The sequence below is a fragment of the Temnothorax nylanderi genome, unplaced genomic scaffold (genome assembly GCF_030848795.1).
Source record: "Temnothorax nylanderi isolate EJ_2023f unplaced genomic scaffold, tnyl_v1.0 TNYL_tig1121_pilon, whole genome shotgun sequence".
Taxonomy (NCBI): Eukaryota; Metazoa; Arthropoda; class Insecta; order Hymenoptera; family Formicidae; genus Temnothorax; species Temnothorax nylanderi.
The window spans coordinates 9,164-26,626 of record NW_027250183.1 but is presented as its reverse complement, the minus strand read 5'-3'; the positions used below and the strand labels follow the sequence as shown (position 1 = coordinate 26,626).

Below are 17,463 nucleotides of genomic sequence, written 5' to 3'. Positions count from 1 at the left end.
AAAAATTGTCTCACAAAATTGTCTGATAAAAATTGTCTCACAAAATTGTCTCACAAAAATTGTCTCACAAAATTGTCTCACAAAAATTGTCTCACAAAATTATTAAATTACAAAATTGTTACTTTATTCAATCCAAGTGATATCTACCTCGAAAAAACCTAAATAACAAGTGGTATCTATTTAAAAAAAAATATGTGAAATCTTTTAATACTGCGCCAATTACAAAGAGAGAATATATATATTATATATATACCTTAACAAAATTATTATTATATCACGAAATTGCGTTACCAAACTCAATCCAAGTTATATATATATTTCAAAAAAATATATGAAATCTTTCTTTAAATTACGCCAACTACAAAGAGAATATATATATTGCTTTGAAAAATAATTGTAGTGCAACTACTCTTAAAAAATAAAACAAAATTGTGTTACCTAACTCAACCCAAGTGGTATGTATCTTTGTATTCCTGAGGATCTTTCTATCAACCCAAGTGGTAGTAGTTTTAATTCTCCTTGATAAAATTATAATATTACAAAGAATCATTTAATCATTTTAATCACAAAGAATTAAAGAGGTAACATTATAAAATAAAAATATTTAATTAAAATAAAATAAATAAATTTTTCTTGTAAAAAACTTGGCGCTGCTTTTTTAAAATCTATCCAGACAAATTTGCATCGCGCATAAACATAAGCGTAAGAAATTGATTGGTTCAGATATATGTGCAAAAGGAAATAGACCAATCCATCTCTTTATGCATATGCTTATGCACCTATGCAAGTTTGTCTGGATAGACTTTATTAACCCTTAAATGCCACCCGGGGTCCAGCGGACCCCAGACCCTTTACAATGATATATTTTTAAATGTTCCCCCAAAAATGGAGCTCATGCTCCCATTGATGATAGTTGAGTGATTGACCTACCCGGTTGTACACTTAGCAGTACTCAGTTTATTTAATTTTTTAAATTTTTTATACTATGTTGAAATTGAAATTTTAATAATATAAGCATTTTATTCTCTTTTCTAAGCCTTGAACAACATTGAAAATAATTTTCATAACTAAATATAAAAAAATCAATGAGTAAGGAGACATTTTTCATGCTGGGGTCTTTTAGACCCCATGTGTCATTTACGAGATTCTTGAGAGGTGTGGCATTTAAGGGTTAAAAAAGCAGCGCCAAGTTTTTTACAAGAAAAATTTATTTATTTTATTTTAATTAAATATTTTTATTTTATAATGTTACCTCTTTAATTCTTTGTGATTAAAATGATTAAATGATTCTTTGTAATATTATAATTTTATCAAGGAGAATTAAAACTACTACCACTTGGGTTGATAGAAAGATCCTCAGGAATACAAAGATACATACCACTTGGGTTGAGTTAGGTAACACAATTTTGTTTTATTTTTTAAGAGTAGTTGCACTACAATTATTTTTCAAAGCAATATATATATTCTCTTTGTAGTTGGCGTAATTTAAAGAAAGATTTCATATATTTTTTTGAAATATATATATCACTTGGATTGAGTTTGGTAACGCAATTTCGTGATATAATAATAATTTTGTTAAGGTATATATATAATATATATATTCTCTCTTTGTAATTGGCGCAGTATTAAAAGATTTCACATATTTTTTTTTTTAAATAGATACCACTTGTTATTTAGGTTTTTTCGAGGTAGATATCACTTGGATTGAATAAAGTAACAATTTTGTAATTTAATAATTTTGTGAGACAATTTTTGTGAGACAATTTTGTGAGACAATTTTTGTGAGACAATTTTGTGAGACAATTTTTATCAGACAATTTTGTGAGACAATTTTTGTGAGACAATTTTGTGAGATAATTTTTTGAAATATATATCACTTGGATTGAGTTTGGTAACGCAATTTCGTGATATAATAATAATTTTGTTAAGGTATATATATAATTAGATTTTTTTGAGGTATAATATTACCACTGTTTTTTTCTAGGTAACAACATGTTTGGAAATAAAAATACTACTGCTTAGGTTTTTTTCGAGATTTTTCGAAATACAAAGATTCTCAATGTATATTCTCTCTGTAATTGGCGCTGTAATTTAAAAAGAGATATCATTTCTTTTTTGTAATTGTAATAGATCACTTGAAGCGCGACTCATCTTTAATAAGGTGTGTATCACTTGAGTTATAATTTTTTTTAAATAAAAATACTACTGCTTAGGTTTTTTCAAGATTTTTCGAGATACAAAGATTACGTCTACCACTTGTTACTTCGGTTTTTTTTAGGTAAAGATACTACTGCTTAGGTTTTTTCGAGATTTTTCGAGATACAAAGATTAGGTCTACCACTTGTTACTTAGATTTTTTTGAGGTATAATATTACCACTGTTTTTTTTTTCGAGGTAACAACATATACACTACTATGCGTGTACTTGGCGCCTTTTTTTACCTTTTTTTTAAAAATCATATTTAAATGAAGAATCTGTTTGCACACCTTCTGTAACATTATGTGAGTCACTTCTTAAAAGTGATGAACAAACGCATTGCAACACAAATGACGAAGTAACAGAAAAGAGTTTAAATGAAAATTATATAGATAATAAAATTATTGATACTGAAAATGAAATCTTGCCGTTGGAAATAAATAAAGAAAAGATGTCTATAAAAACTACATCAGATGAAAAGCTTACACATCAAAACATGATTGAAGATAATTTTCTTACTATTAATACAGAAATAAAAGGTAAATTTAAAATATTTTTTGTTATTTATACCATTGGTGTGAATATTTTTATGATTTCTGAGCCTTTAATACTTATAAATATTTTAATAATTTTTTTTATTTTTTAGATCAAAATAAAACCGATTTAAAAAATAATGACAAAAAAAATTGTAATAATAACTCAAAAAAAATAGCGCCAAAATGTATAATTTCTGAAAACATTATACTTAAACCAAAATATACTATTTTGAAAGCAATACCAAAAAGAACTGATCAAAAAAAAGAAAGACAAGAAATATTTAAATCTCCAGAAAGAAAGAAACGTAAATTATCTAATAAAGACGATAATGTATCACCTTTGAATTTATCAAGCTATAGTAAGTAGTAGAAAAAAAATAATTTCAAATATAAAGATTTTGTGTATAATCAGCTATATTTACAGTTTATTTATGCTAAATAATTTATTTTACAATATTAATGCTCTTGGAATATCTTTTAGATATGCAGTTTTAAATATATATTTTTGTTTTTATTTTAGATGATGGTAACAATAGTTCAAAAAATACAAATATAACTCAAGATGCTATTAGCGAATACGAGCCAACTGATGAAACTCAGAGTTCAGAAATTAATAAAACAGAAATAACAGAAGATTCAGAAAGTAATATTAGTGAAATAAGTAATGTTTCTGGAAACTCTAAATATACAAATCAATTCAAATTTAATGTTCCTGGAAATAGTGCATGTGATGGATCTGAACTAACTGCTGAACTATCACACGGTCCTAAAGGCGATAACAAAAAAAATTTTTGTGTATTTTGTCATACTCTACAAAGCAAAATAGCGCGTCACTTAGAAAACAAACACCGTAATGAAGATCCGGTTAAAGAGTTTTTAAACTTACCAAAAGGTTGTGCTGAACGCTTGCATAAAATAGCAAATATAAGAAAAGAAGGAAACTTTATTTTTAATGCAACAAAAGAATATAATCATGGTAGAATGATAACCGTTAGAAGACCTATACAAAAAACAAAACAGAATGGTATAAATTTTGTCAATTGCCCTTATTGTAATGGATATTATACGCTAAATAATTTAAGACACCATGCCCGATACTGTCAAGATAATGAAAATGAAGAATCTTCTCGAAAAATCTTACAAAATGCTCGAAGAGCTCTTGGCAGATGTCATCCAGAAACAAGTAGAAGAATGAGAGTAGAAATATTGCCGGTTTTGCAAGAAGATGAAATAACTAAAGCTATTAAGTATGACCGTGCAATCATTCTGTATGGAAATAGTATGTGCAAAAGCCAAGTTCATCAACATCAGAACACTTATATACGAAGTCATCTACGTCTTCTAGGTCGTTTAGTATTAGCTTTGAGAAATCGAAATTCCGAAATCAAAACTTTAGCTGCTGCCTATGCTCCACAATTTTATAGAACGGTCATTGAGGCAATCAATGATGTTGCAGAATTAGAGTACGAAACAAACATGTATAAACATCCAACTAATGCATCTACTCTTGGCACTTGTCTAAAAAAAATCGGCAAAATCTTAGATGTTACATATATGATAGACAAAGATGAAATAAAGCGGAAAGATGTTGAGGATTTTATGAAAATCTATGATGTAGATTTTAGTGGAACTGTAAATAAAGTGGCAATAGAAACCAATACAAAAATTAAACGACAAAAAAGACGATATTACCTCGAACAAGTGACATTAAATCTCTAACTGATTATTTGAAAAGAAAGCTAGAAGCAAATATTGAAATATTATCAAAAGAATTTTCGTATGAAGCATGGAAATCATTAGCCGAGGTAACACTCATAGCCATTCAAGTGTTTAATCGTCGTCGAGCTGGAGAAACAGAAAGGATTTTAATTAACGATTATAAAAACTATGAATGTGCCTGTGGGACAAGCACTACGTGTAAAACTTCTATAAAATCGGACAAAAGTCATAATTATGTTAGATTTACTATTCGTGGTAAATTAAACAGAACCGTTCCAGTGCTGTTAGATACACAAATGTTAAAAAGTATTCAACTTTTGCTACAATTTCGAAAAGACGCTGAGGTGCCATCAAAAAATCCATTTTTGTTTGGATTACCCAGTAAGGATAAAAGTCGCTATAAACATTTACAAGCTTGTAGATTAATGCGAGATTTTGCAAGTGCATGTGGAGCAAAAAATGTTTCCTTACTTCGTGGTACTGCTTTGCGCAAACATGTTGCAACAAAATGTGTGGATTTAAACTTGTCAGATAATCAAGTAACGAGAGTGGCAAACTTCATGGGTTATCATGAACAAATTCATAAGCAGATTTATAGGCAACCCGTTGCTAAAGTCGATATATTAGAAATGTCAAAGATTTTAGAAAAAGCTCAAGGCGCGGATACAACAACTTCTAACGAAACTGACGTAACTATGAACAATGAAAATAGTCTTTCCTTCAATAATCAAGGTTAGCATTTATATAAACTTTAATTAAAAGTTAATTAAAAGTTAAATTATCATTAATAATTGTTATATTAATGATATAGTAATCATATAATTGTGTTTTTATTTATCAGATGAATCACAGACATTTGGCGATGTAAATGAAGAAACATGTGTTGATACCTCAATAGAAGCAAATGGAAAATAAAGTAACAGAAAGAAAAAAAAAGAAACAAAATGTAAAGAAACAAGTGACTTCAAATCTACGGAAAAAACAGAATATTTACTCGAAAAACAAAGGTGTAATTTATCGTAAGTATACATGTATATATCAATTATTTCTACAAATTAAAATTAATGTGTAAATTAACAGTAAACATTTTTGAAATATTTAAATAAAATCCTAAATAATACTTGTCAAATTTACCGAAATTTCTATAACTCAAGAACTGATTAACCAAATCTTAAACAATTTTATATGAAATAGAAGTAGAAAAAACTGAAAAATATAATAGAATTAATAAAAATTGCTAATAATAAAAGGGTCACCGATTTCTATTTAAAAAAATCTACGTGTTTGCTATAATTTTTGCAACGTTTGAGATATCGAGCTTAATTTTTTTTATAGATAGAGTATCATTAAAAATAGGTTGGTGTTGAATTTAACAAAGATCGGTGAAGGGGCTACCGATTTTTGCCTAAAAAGTGTACAAGTTATACATGTAATCTTATATATAGAGTATCATTAAAGGAAGGTTGTTCTGAATTTGGCGAGGATTGATGAAGGAGTTACCGATATCTGCTCAAAAAGTTACACGTATAAGTTTATATGCAATTTTATATAGAGTATTATTAAAAGAAGATTGGTATTTTGAATTTGGCGATAATCGGTAAAAGGGTTTTTTAAAAATAAAATTTTGAATTTTTTAGAAATGTCCACGGTTGCTCTAACTTCCGCCAATTTTGAGATATCAGGCCATTTATAATTCTATTATATTCTTCAGTCCTTTCTATCTTTATTTCATATATCATTCTTTAAGATTTAGTTGATTAGACCCAGCTTTATACGCGATTAAAGGTCCATATGCGAAGTCTATATTGGACCATGTAGTCCGAATTCTCAGAGTCAACATCGATTTGACATTGCGTCGATTGTAAAATTCCACTTGTGCTACTAAGCTCTATCAATTCATAAAAAGATTAAATTTAAAATTAAAAAAGTGTGCAAATTAGAAACTTACACATTGCTTTCTCATCATTACAGATCTTTACCATCCTATTTTATTTCGCTCATAAAGCTTCCTCTATGAGGAAGTCGAAACAAATAAATACTAATAATTATGCATCAAATAAAATACAAGCTTTCTCACAAAGGAGCTTTGTGAGCGAAATAAAATAGGAACAATGGTAACGATCTGTGATGATGAGGAAGCAATGTGCAAGTTTCTAATTTGCATACTTTTTGTATTACTTTCGTACTTTTTTCTATTTCTAATAGGAAAACATTCGGATAGTGATATATCAGATTATTTAATGAATACAAGTTCAGACTGTTCTAATGAGAGTGTAGTCAACGTACAAAGAAAGCAGAAAAATCAAGCATGTAAATAAATAATGATTAGATTATGTACATCAAGATTTTATTCGACCACTTTTTTATGAATGACTATATTTGCATTTCAGGCCGTAAAACGTATCAAAAGAAAATACGATGGACGGATAAAGAACAAACAGAGGCAAAAACCTATTTTTCGACTTATTTACGTAAACGACTACCGAAATTACCACCTCTACCAGTAATCGAAGAAGTCAAAGCTAAATATAATATCTTAAAAGACAGGAAACCAGACGTCATAAAAGTATGGTTATCTAATCTTTTACAAAAAAACAAAAAAGAACAAGGAAGAACAAAGAACAAAAAAGCACAAAAATAGTCTACAGCGAATTCTTTTAGATACATCGATGTGCACAAATGCATCCAATCGAATTTATTATTAATTATTATCCCACTGTACCGTAAAACAGTCGTAGATTTATTTCGTAGTGACCTCGTCATTGTTTGTAATAACCCTTCTATATAGATTCCACGTGAAAGGGGGAGGATATTTCCCTATAGATATTTTATTTTTAGTAATTATTCAAGATTTAGAAATCATTTGATTTGCAAGACGCAAGTGAGGTCAGGTAGATTCGTGTTTAAATAAAAAGATCACTTCGTTTATTTTTATTTATTTTTGCGATATTGCTTAAATTTCAATTTTTTTTAGTCGCAGAGTCTCCTCTCGAAGTCACTTAATATATTTTTTTATGGAATATGTTTGAGTAAAAAAATCTTTTGAGTAAAAAAAACAAATTATACATGTTCATGATTTTTATTTTAAGGCAGTAAGCATGTTTAAAAGTTATATTAGACATCAGATTTTTTATATGCGGATTGGTGGAAAAAAGCAATGTCTGTCTAGTTATAATATTGACTTTTACACAAGTTGCAAAATTGCATTTCATTAAGTTTCTTTTTCTAAATTGTCTTCTAAAGTTTTTTGTATACTTTTACTATTTGGGACGTTTTACGTTTTATATATTAATTATATTTGAAAATATTTATGCGTTTGTATAATGCAATAAAGCAGCAGAACTATTTTGCAGACTACAATCATTATTCATGTTCTTATTTTTTCCCTTTATTTACCTATTTTCCCTTTATTTTTAGTTATTATCATTAATTTTTACTATTTGAGCAAAAATCAAATCTTTTACGAAAACTGTAAAAAACTTTATGTAAATAATTATTTATTTTACCATTAATCACTTTTAAGAATTAATTTTTGTTCAAATAATAACAGTGCACACTTCAAAAACATGTATCATTAGAATGTCTAATTTTGCTAAGATTTATAAAATCAAATAAATTTAAGTAAAAATGTTTTATTATACTTATATTTAAATAAAACTACCAAATGTCTTCTATTAAACGCAATTTTATTTTTTTCGAAACTTTTATGCATCATAAAATAAGAGCTAATTAGTTTCAGCGACTTTCCGTAGAATATCCTATACAAGCGGTCGTATGTTACAACTAGCCAAGCATCACATATTTATCTATACTAGGTCAAGAGATTGACAGTACTCATTGGTAAAGTTTATAAAAATCAAAAAATGGCACAAAAAATTTGTACAAATAATTAAGAAATAAATCAAATAATGACAAGAAAATTAGAGCCTGGCACAGTAAATAATGCACAATATATATTAATAATTATCAATTTATATAAGGACCAATAGCTCAGTCAAAATGAAAGACAGAAATAATTCCAAACGTTTTGAAACTTGGTAGAGATGTTTGTTTAGGCTTACTAATGAACGTCTAAAAAGTCATTGCCTGTTGCAAACCAATTATAGTATTCGAATTTTTTCGGTTGTAATTAATGATTTTTTGGTTATTTTCTGTTCCTATTGCCTGTTGCCTGGAATTGTGCAAGGGGCTTAAGTACCCGATAAATTTTTTTTTCTATAAAAACATATATAAATATATATAATTATATGTAGGCCCGGAGGTATGTTCCGGGACTTTTATATGGTATATCGTTATATTCCGGGACATTTGGCATTTTCCAGGACTGTCCTGGAAAAAAATTTAAGTCCTACGGCAGTTTCCAGGACAGTTTTCAAATCTGTTATACAAATGTGAGGGTATATTCCAGGACTGTACATTTTAGAAAACGTAAACAGTTCCGGAACATACCTCTGGGCATTCATATATAAATGAATATATATGTTAAGCAGTAGCAAAACAGAATAATTAAATTAAATTGTATTATTTAAATTATTATGTTTATATAATGTAATATTTATCTGTAATTGTTATTTATATTTATTATTCATATTACAAGTATTATTAATATCTACTATAATACATAGTAAATATTGAAAATATTTTTAAAATATCTTTTTTACTGTTTTCTATCTCTTATTTAAATGGAGCAAATGGATTCTTATTTGTTCTGAAAAAAAAAAACCTAATTTGGCAGTTTCCAGGACAATCACAGATTGGTAGATTCAGAGACAGCATATGTTTCCAGGACATTCGACTATAACGACAGGTTTCGGGATATTTTTCTATTCATATCTAATAATGGTTTCCAGTAAATAGACCACTTTATTGAATATATATAGTATTATTAATACATTTATAATATTATTAATCCTATATATATACAGATATTCAATAAAGTAGTCTATGTACCGGAAACCACCATTAGATATGTATAGAAAAATGTCCTGGAACCTGCTGTTATAGTCGAATGTCCTGGAAACATATGCTGTCCCTGAATCTACCAATCTGTGATTGTCCTGGAAACTGCCAAATTAGGTTTTTCTTCGAAACAAATAAGAATACATTTGTTTCATTTATATAAGAGATAGAAAACAGTGTAAAAGATATTTTAAAAATATTTTTAAGTGATGTCCTGGAAACTGCCCCTGGACCTACATATATATATATATATGTATATATATATATATGTATATATATATGTATTGTCACGACTTTTTCACTCCCGGAGCGGTCCGGGACGTGTGCCGGATCAAAAGGGGAAAGGAGAGCGGGATGATAGGCCTCTCCGGTGATTCTCTCGCACCTCCGACACTTCACGAAGCGATTCTCTTGTTGGGCGCCAGACGCGTAAATTCGCGTCCGCGAAATCGCGAGAAACCAAAAACGAGACGCAAAACGAATAAGTCGGTGTGCGAGGGAATGGCTAGCTCGACCTAATAGCAGGGCGGGGTTGATGAAGGGCAGCGCAGTATTCGGCGGGGTGACGCCTAATTAATAACGAATGTCGTAACTCAAGCCATTAACAAATAAAGAATAACATTTATTCTGTAATGATCCCCGGATGAACAGTAAATGCCAATGGGGCTTTCAAAACAAAAGCAAATAGCAGGTGGTAGATAACGCGGGCGTCAAATTTCGAATACAAAATATGATAACGCGGACGCCAGAAATAAACGGAAAATTACGTTAACTCAGTATACGCGCGGAAGGCGCAGCAAGAGAACGTGTGAGGAAAACTAAACTTACCAAATCATCGAGATCATATAATTTCACAGCTAACAATAGTAGAAAAGCTCGCGGGCAAATAACATAGAATATCGGTACAAATTACGACTGACTACGACATAACGGAAATAAACGCGAAATAATAGCGCGCAATACCGCGAAATTATAATGCGCCACGCTTGGAGCGCGTGAACGCAAGTTTCCAAACCCGTGCCGGGATTCTGTCGCCAAATAATCTTAACCTAACGCAAATCATAATCTTAATCTACCGCAAGTAATAATCTTAAACTAACGCAAAGAATAATCTTAAACTAACGCAACGAACGCGACGCGAGTAACGTCCCAACGCAAGAAGGAACGAACGCAACATGTGATATCGCCAGGGATATCCTCACGCGAAGAATAAAGGCGCCGGGGCGCTCGACGAAACGCGAAATACTAAACTAACGCGAGAAAATATCAAGAGACACGGCAGTGTCTCGCGCCAAGTATACGCGGAGCGAGACCGACCGTGACTCTTTTACGCGACGCGACGGGTTGCGAGTATACGAGATGTTGAGATCTCGATAACGAGTAAACGGATCAAGTTCTAAGTAGGCTTGATCGATAGCTTGGGGTCGAATTAGGGGGGGGTTTCTGTTATAATATTCCGCTACGTGCCCTACGAGCGGAGATATTGCGACGCAAAGTCCAAATGTTGAAAATTTTATTTTAAGATACTTTCTTCTACGTCGACCGCTCTCATCTCAATATAACATATATATAACAGAAAAATGTCACTTTCACTTTTTCGACACTGGCGGCTAACGGCGTTAGTATCGCAGCGCAGTGCAGTGCAGTGCAGACAGTGCGTTTAGCGCGCTGTCAGTCAGTTCATCAATTATATCGCAGCGCAGTCAGTCAGTTCATCAGTTAACCTATCTCGTCGAGAGACACGGTAGTACGCGCGGAGCGAGACCGACCGTGACTCTTTACGCGACGCGACGATTAATTCAAGGTAATTGTTTTATTATGTAATTATCTCCTATTCTATATATTACTGTTACTTATTTTACTGTTTACTACGTTTACGCGAGTGTTTACATACAGGTTAACCTATACTATATTATTATATATTGACGGCAGGGAACTGATACTGAGATCAATCAATCAAGGAGTTGACGGCAGGGAGCAGGGAGCTGATACTGAGATCAAGGAGCCTGTTCACACGAGGCGCGATTGCGGCCGCACGTTAACGTTTGCACGAGCCGCACGCTGTCGCGAGGTAAGGTGCGACAACGCGCGCATACGCGCGTACGCGAAACGGTAGTAACACCGTAATCGTGCCGGCGATATACTGAATTTGAATTGCTTCGTGCTTATCTGGAGATTTCGTATCCCTACATCGTGTTACCACCGCTGCCGGAAAAGAAGGTTCTCTACGCTTGGCAGAAAGTGACGACTGACACGTTCGATCCCGACTTCGTTGATCGCAGAAGAGCTGGACTCGAGGTACGTTTCCGATTTGCAATTATAACAGTATCGTGCGATGAATGTTGTACTAACCTCAAAGTCGGAGCATCCTTGCTCACCGCTACGGGATCGACGTAAAGTTTTAGCGGATTTTAATCTTCCGAATTAGCGTCGGAACAATATTAGTCTTCCATTATCTATTGCCTCACAACTTTTCGATTTTAATATTCTGTAGCTGTATAGTTATTTGTACACAATCGTGATATTAATATACATCAGATTGTTCATGTTTTTGTGCTGTTACAGTTCTATGATTTAGAGGAACTGTTTCGTAACGGTGGCCCCGTGCCAGATACAAATTACATATTCCTGGGAGATTTTGTCGATCGGGGCTAGCTTAGAAACGTTTACTCGTCTGCTCACACTTAAAGCTAAATGGTCCGACAGGATCCGACAGGATAACGTTACTGCGCGGTAATCACGAAACTAGACAAATCACGCACGTTTATTTGGATTTTACGGTAAGTGCGCAACGATACTTTCTTTTCTGGGCTTTTTTTATTTGTGTATAATAAAGCTTTGATTTCATTGGTTTCTTCATTTTCTGTTCTAGATGAATGCCAAAACAAGTACGGCAATGCTAATGCGTGGAAGTACTGTTGTAGGGTATAACTCCACTTTTGATTACGCTCGAATAAAATTCTGTTTTAGTTAATTGATGAACAGGTTCTTTGTGTACACGGTGGATTGTCTCCAGCTATTAGAACACTAGATCAAATTAGAACGATTGAAAGAAATCAAGAGATTCCACACAAAGGTATTAATTGTATAAAGTGATATGTCATTGCAAAAGTTACATAATAATTAAAAGTTACATGACTGGATATTTACTGTTATTGTACAATAATAATAAAATATCGTTGCTTAATTGCCATATTACAGGTGCTTTCTGTGATTTGGTCTGGTCCGATCCAGAAGATGTAGAAACATGGACAGTAAGTCCGCGTGGTGCAGGCTGGCTGTTTGGCAGCAAAGTGACTTACATGTTCATGGAAGTGAATGATCTTAAACTCATCTGTAGGGCGCACCAATTAGTTCAGGTAGGTATGTCTTTGCTCAAATATTTCTGTCGCAGATTTTTTTAAATATCTCGGAAGTATGTATTGATGACGCATATTTTTATCATGCAGGTTATAGGTACATGTTTAATGACAAACTCGTCACAGTGTGGTCGGTCCCAAATTATTGTTATTGATGTGGTAACATAGCTAGTATCATGCAGTTCACGACAGTGGATCAGAGATCACCAGTGCTGTTCCAGGCAGTGCCTGATTCCGAGAGAGTAATCCCACCTCTAATGCCCACTCCGTACTTTTTGTGATCTATCTTAAGTGGCTCATCTGTACGAATGCGGAAGAGAAATGTCTGTGTCTAGACTCTACGGAATCACATGATTTGATTGGCCGGATCCAGGCTGGTACCATGACGGACCCACACATTCATGAGAATATATCATTGATTATATACATATTACTTTAGAAAATTTTGATTCCCTTAAAAGAAATTATTTGATGCGTTCTACGATCAAAGTACGATACTTAGAGAGGACTGAATTGTCGTGTGATTGATCTTATTCAGGGAATGTTCTTTAGATTTTTTAAGAACTTTATCAGGTTTTACATGTTGTAAAGTTAATTACATGTTGTAAAGCTAACTTTTATATATCTACATAGTATCTGCCATTGCATCAGCCTGATTTTTGTAGCTCGAGAAAAAAAAAGAAAACGATATTTTGCATCAGAGCAAATGTGAACATCCTGTGGTATAGACGCTTTTGCTGTCTACTATGTACATTCTGTAGAGCATTCATATCTCAGAGCAGCATTCTGGACTTTAATGTTCAAAAGATTAAGAGCTTTTAAATAATTTATGAGCGCGAATAACGCAAATAGTCCAGTGCTGTGTGTGAATATAAAAAGAAAAGAAAAGAAAAGAAATATCACGTTTAAACATTCCGGCAAAAAGTACACTCTCTGAGTACAGTAAATGCTTCTCTGACATTACAATCGTTGTGCGTAGAATTCAGATTTATTAAAGCGTGAGCATATATAGTACTGTTAAGGTCTTCCTGAACATATAAATGATCTGTTGCTGGTTTAGGTACTGTGTGTGCTGCGTACCGTTCTTTTTTCTTCTAAATGCGCAATCGGTGTTCTTAGCAAGAATCGTAAATTCGGCTCTTTTTCGCCGAAGTACAAATAGCGTGTAGCAGTAGCCAAAGTTTTCCTGCTTAGGTAAGGAAATCCGATAGCGGGATCGTTATAGCATCTGTAGAGAGTTGTCTTATTATTTTTATGCACATGGCATTTTTTTACGCTTAATTTTAAGAAATTCCGAGCTCAAATATTGTCTTTAAACTACCTTGACACACATTAATGTTCTTTTCAAGAAAGATATCCACCGTTCGTTCGTCACACACACTTCTCTCTTCTATATATATATATATATATACATATATGCCAAATCGCTGACGTATTGAATAATCGTAATTAGCTAATTGTCATAAGTTCATTAATGTAGGGAGCAACTTGAAAAGAAAAAAAACCGAGACCCTTAGCAATGTGCCTCTAAATTAATAAGCGTTTGTGTAATATAATGATACGATATTGATATGACATAATTAATGGAAATGCACCGGCCATTGCGTATCATAAGCCTGAATTCTGACCATCGATTTTTGCTAGCTCACGATAATTCCTAAGCGATCACAGACCCGACAAATATGGCATTGACATTGTGGCACAGGCTGTCAAGTTGAGACTACTCTATTTTGAATTTTGTGATATAGACCGAAGGAGGCGTGTGCAATGGTCATGTCGATGTTTATAACGACTCTCCTTGTCGCACCATTCGAAGAGGTGTTTTGCGAAGACCCGTTATTCCAAGAAATGTAATAAACTTTTGAACAGTGCCTTCAGAACTATAACACGACGGTCTACTAGAAGTATAAATGCTTTCTTATTCTATTTCATAAGCCTTCCGCTATTGTTTTGGAACGAGCCTTTGCTTTTTCGCGAAACTTTTCTACGATATTTACGTTTTACGATTTTACTACCTTTTAGGTCTACTCTTACAATTTTACATCACGCGCGCGCGGTATATTCTCTATTTGTACTACATATTATAACGTACAATTACAATTGCGCGATACTTTACGCGAGTAATGTATTACATAAGGTAGAGAGGAGCGCATCTAGAACGAATTGGGACACGGAGCTTGCGTTACAAACTCGACTCGCTACATTTGCAGCCTCCGAGTCGTGAAACGGTTTTGCAACGACGGGAACGCCCTACGTGCGGTACGGACCCTGGTTGAAATCTTCTCATGGGTAGGCAAAAAGGGTAGGCAAAATTATAATTCTTTATATTTTAATTAGTAACTTCACTATCAATTTATTTTGTAATTACGCATTATAAAGATATTAATTACAAAACAGACACATTAAAATAAACTACAGCGATAAACAATATTACACATTGATCTTTCATTACCCTGGTGGAAATCTTCTCATAAGTAGGCAAAAAAGGGAAGATACTCATGGGGAGAATTGGGACTTTTTTGCCTACCCATGAGAAGATTTCCACCAGGGGATATCATTAGAAATCCTTAAAAAAAAAGAAAAGAAGTATTAGCCTCTGTATCTATTGGGGTGTTCGCGGCGTTTCGTTTACCGGAATGCCTCTGTCTGTGATCGCTTTAATCTTATCGAAGTGTCCAAGCGCTTGCGGCGACTCGATATTAATAATCGGTAAGCTCGCGAGAGAGAGAACAAATAAAGACAATTTGCAAGATAAAAATAAAATAACGAAGACTAATTTAGCTTAATGTGCTCCGTGCGGGAGCTTGAACACTGCGCATAATCCTTAAAGATCTCACAGGTAGACACCATTTTAAAACGATCATCATGTACCTTGAAAGTATAGACTTTGTTATGTTAATGTAATGAAGAACGTCTGTAATAAAAATGCGCAAAAAATCGCACTTGATCGCATTGTCAATAATAGAGAAGAACACGATCGCATAGTGCAGACCAAACGCTTTGGACCAAACGCTATGGTACATGAGCATATTTACAGTTCGAAGACCAAGAGGCAGAGCCGCGGGGATACGACGACAAGAAGAAAGATGTCGTCAGCTAACTACCATTGGGGTAGACGAGGCAGAAGACCGAGACAGTAACATAATTATTTTTAAGCCGTATTTTTAAGCAGTAATATAACCCGTCAGTATTATATATTCGTACCTCTGACCATACACATATGAACACACACATACAAAGTGAATATGTGAATATGCTACGTTTCTTATACATACATGAAAACATAATTGCTAAATAAACATTTAATAAAACTATTATATTGTTATTTACTTCATACTTACCAAATCAAGTTTTATTTAATATGTATAATCTATTGTAACTGTAAATAAATTTATTATTTACTGTATAATTAAATGCTGGTACATTCAAGAAATTTGTAATTCTGACCTGGATTTATATCCTGTCTAAACTACACATGTATGTTTAAATTGATGTTTTACCTAGTTATTGCACCAATAATGTTTAAATAAATCGTAGCTTTAGTTTTTAACGCAGGAAAAGAAAATTTAACGTTTAAGCGCTAACCAATGTTGATGCATTTTTCTGAAGAAATACTTACATATTGATTTTGTTGCATATTCGAAATCTAAAATCCGAGCATGCTAGAAGCACTTTCATTATCTTCAATGTGTCAGGTATTTTAAAAGAACACTAAATTTATCTTTAAAAATAGGCAAAATTCAAGCAGCTGTAACTTTGTTAAAAACGAATAAAATTTAAATTTAAAAAAAGGATTTTAAAGCTTGAAATCTCTACTTTTGAAAGTTTTTATCGTGGATTGAATAAGAAATGAGCATTTTGACTTTGATTGCTCATAACTTCCTTAAAAATCATCGTATTGCAATTCAAAAAACAGATTCTTAAAGCTGAAACTTTGCTTTATTGAACGGTATAATTGCCAAATTTTTTAAAATAACAAATAGACATGATACAAATGGATGAAAATAATGTAAATTATTTTTAAATGCAGAGTACTTAAAAGTACAAAAAAACATAAAGAATAAATTTGTTTTATTTGTATCATGTCTACATGTTATTTAAAAAAATCTATTTTCTTAGAAATAATAGTCTGTAACACCTTTAGCTTTACAATCTGTACATACTGTTTGTAAGATATATTCTTTATAAGACTAGTTAGAAGAGGATGCGTAACACTACAAAATGCATGATATCAGTACAAAATTACCTTTTTCAAAAAAGGTAAAAAAAGGGCGCCAAGTACACGCGTGGTTGTTACCTCGGAAAAAAACCAAGTGGTAGTATCATTAATTTTATCTCACAAAATTGTCTCACAAAAATTGTCTCACAAAATTGTCTGACAAAAATTGTCTCACAAAATTATTAAATTACAAAATTGTTACTTTATTCAATCCAAGTGATATCTATCTTAACAAAATTATTAAAAACAGAAGTCGTTTTTGTTCGACCCAACTGGCCTAATAATTATTGTAATATATTTAAACTCACAACGTTTCGAAAAATTATCTCACAAAATTGTCTCACAAAAATTGTCTCACAAAATTATTAAATTACAAAATTGTTACTTTATTCAATCCAAGTGATATCTATCTCGAAAAAACCTAAATAACAAGTAGTATCTATTTAAAAAAAAATATGTGAAATCTTTTAATACT

At 32.2% G+C, this 17,463-nt stretch overlaps 1 long non-coding RNA gene and 1 pseudogene across 1 annotated transcript; both read left to right on the top strand.

Moving 5' to 3' along the window:
* Positions 1-2,875: 2,875 nt before the first annotated feature.
* On the top strand, positions 2,876-7,817 carry LOC139786711 (uncharacterized). Its single transcript, XR_011722385.1, has 5 exons — positions 2,876-3,091; positions 3,253-5,183; positions 5,293-5,470; positions 6,657-6,761; positions 6,842-7,817. It is a non-coding gene; the product is annotated as an uncharacterized lncRNA (long non-coding RNA).
* An 897-nt stretch (positions 7,818-8,714) lies between these two features.
* On the top strand, positions 8,715-16,083 carry LOC139786712 (serine/threonine-protein phosphatase 6 catalytic subunit-like; annotated as a pseudogene).
* Positions 16,084-17,463: the final 1,380 nt, after the last annotated feature.